This window comes from Phalaenopsis equestris, unplaced genomic scaffold (genome assembly GCF_001263595.1).
Source record: "Phalaenopsis equestris unplaced genomic scaffold, ASM126359v1 Scaffold000365, whole genome shotgun sequence".
NCBI classification, from domain to species: Eukaryota; Viridiplantae; Streptophyta; class Magnoliopsida; order Asparagales; family Orchidaceae; genus Phalaenopsis; species Phalaenopsis equestris.
This window is the reverse complement of record NW_018164807.1, coordinates 20,644-23,849: the sequence shown is the minus strand read 5'-3', so window position 1 is coordinate 23,849 and position 3,206 is coordinate 20,644.

Here is a 3,206-nt window from a genome sequence, read left to right as displayed (position 1 = left end):
CCACTCGTCTAGAAGGGTGTCTTGAACCTCACTTAGGGGGGTATTTCCCAGCCTAAACAGGTATTCGTCAGGTGGACAACCAACTTTAAAACGTATTTTAAAATTTATGTTTTTGACATACACACAAATTTTAAACATGCAAAGAAGAGTTATCAATTTTGTTTCATAGAAAAATATGTTTTTGTTTGAAAATGGTTTATGAAAACTTATCTTCTTTTCTTTTTTTTTAGAAATTTTTGTTGTCCACGAGTCGATTACACTGTCGGGCGTGGGAGTGCTAATCATCTGAGGAAATTCGAGCCAACTCCCGCTAGACTTATGTCGGCGAAGGATATCATATTCTATTGTTCATCAAATGTCTGGATCTTGATATTATAGGATATGGTATCTTTCTACTCTATCTTCAGTGTGCCTTTATCATAACACCGTACGCCCCAAAACGACCACTTGCGACCTTGTTTGATGGTTTCACGTATAGCAAAAGACTATACGTAGACACTTATGCATCGGGCATAAGCATCGAAAACCGAACCAAGAAGCAAGGAAAGAAAAGAACAAAAATGGGGTGAGAGAGAGGAGGCACTGATCCATCTAAAACACTGAAAAGGTGATTGGATCAGTTCTCAAAACTCGTATCGAAAAGACCTGGAAAAATAGGGTCTGAGGTCTTTCCTAACAAACATAAAATATCCCTTTGCGCTGATCCTCCAAACCCCAAAAACGCAGGATTAATCAAATCAACCAAATGCTCTCCCAAATAAAGCTTGCAAATCCTCCCTAGATCCCAAAGTTGATATCAAAATCTTCCAACTTTCAAATTAATCCATAACCTCACATATCAAATAAGCATAGAAATCTTCCCATAAAATCACATAAATGCTCACGATCGGGATCACTACAAAGAGATGAAGAGCAAGTAGGACTCACGGCCAAGGCAAAACCCGAGGCACAGAAGGGGAGGAAACTCACCGCTGAGGCAAACTCAATGAACAACAAGTGAGGCTCACGGCCGGGGCAAACCCAAATCAATTCTCTACAAGTTTTGATATACATAGGAGAGTACAAAACATCACCAATCTCTCAAAGAAGTTTGATCCATCTATAACCATTCAAATGATTCAAACTCAACAAGAAGGAATAAATTAAACAAGAAATTCCAATGGGTCTCACGGGTAGGGGTAGGAACCAAAGCCAGCAAAACCACCTCCAAACCATCCCTCGGGTAAGGGCTCAACGAAGCAAACCAAGCCCCCCAACTAGAGTCAAACCGAACCCAGCGAGGCTAGAACAAGCAAACACAGCCCCCACTTTAGAGCCAAACTGAGTCCAACCTCTCGGCCCAAAGATAGGAACGGGGACAAAAGGGGCTCAGGCCAGGGTCAGTAGAGAAGAGGAAACAACCAACAAGGCCCATGACCAGAGGCAGCCTAAAAGACAACAGGTAAGACCTACAGTTAAGGCATCAAAGGAGACCAAAAAGAACTAATAAAGCTCACGGTTTAAGGCAGCAAAGAGCAGCTGCAAAAGCCCACGACCCAAGGCCATCCAAAGCACAAAGGGGCTCACGGCTAAAGCCAACAAAAAGACCACCAAAGGCAACTATGCTTTCCTGACAAACATGAAAGGATAACTGAAATAATTATAATTTTTTGGATGGCAAACTTGATTTATCCAGAACATTTAAGTCAATCAAGCCTAGCAAGAAGGACCAAATCACTACCAATGACCTACGATAGGCCTCACGGGTAGGGGTTGAGATCAACAGGAATCAAAAAGAACCAAGCTATCTCTCGAGTAGGGATTAAAATCAGCAAAACCATCTCTCGGGTAAGGGTAAGGCAAGGCAAACCGAGATCTCAGGTCAAGCCAAGGCTGAACCACAACTAAGGTTCAAGTTCGGGCTGCAACAAAACAGTAGAAAACATTTTTCATACCCCTGAGACATTCAAATATAGAACCAACGCATGCCATGCACGAGAACAACTACAAAGTTCTTCCGGATCAACATAAATTCATCCACCACACGTATATTTGAGCTAAGACATCGGTGGGATGCCAAAACCGAGCCCAGCAGAGGCCAAGCAAAACAAATACAGCCCCAACCAAAGCCAAACCGAGCCCAGCAGAGGCCAAACAAAGCAAACACAGCCCTCAACTAGGGCCAAACCGAGCCCAGCAAGGCTAAAACAATCAAACACAGCCCTCACTTTAGAGAACCAAAAGCCAAAGTCAGAGCTCAACAAGATTAAAACAGACCCAAGCATTGATATATAAATTCATACTTTAATAGAAATTAAAGTTCCAGCCACCTGTAGGTAGAACCGAGCCATTCAAAGCTAAGAAACAACCTGCATGTCTAAATATCCCAAGCATGAAATTATTCCAATAAATATATGAACAAAGGAGGAACTTCACGAGGAGCTGAATCAAGCCCTCAGAACAAGTTATAACACTTTCCAAATTAAATAGGTTTTCTTATAGCATATATTTCAAACCAGGGAAAGCCACAGGAAGTCAAAATCAAGCCCCCAAACATGCATCAAATAATAAAATGCACTCCCTAGCATGCATGAAAGGTCAAATAACCTCTCCAATATTTCATACCAAACGAAAATAAGTGAAAAGCTTCATAATACTCATCCCAACATACTTGCAAGAGGAGCAAAAATCATTTCAAAGTCATGCCTTAACTCCCTAAATGTTTCCAACGTAAACATGCCACAAGAATCATGAATATGCCATAGCCTCCCTAGTTTAAGCGAGTAACCAAGTCTAATTTTAACACATGCTCACATTTTCATTTTGCACCTGAAGTGAATATCTCAACAATATATCAAAGTAAAATGAACTAGCATGCTGTATCATCCAACAGAGCTATACTCAAAGGCTCGGCAAAGGGAAAACCGAAAGGCAACGATGCACTGAGAAAAGGGGGGGAAGAAGAGTACCTTCCTTTGATACCAATGTAAGGCACCGCAACACAAAAAGCTACCTCAAGGATATGCTCTCACAGAAATCTCCTCCTAAACTTCTCCCACAGCCAAAAATTTCTATCCCTCCTCTTAGAAAACTTTTTTCAACTACCCAAAAATCTCAAAAGAAACTATGTTTATAGGCAGAGAAGAGAGGAGAAGAGAAGAAGACCACCCCCAACGGTCCACGGCACTCGAATCGGACCAAAGAAGAAAATGAGACGCTCTCTGCTC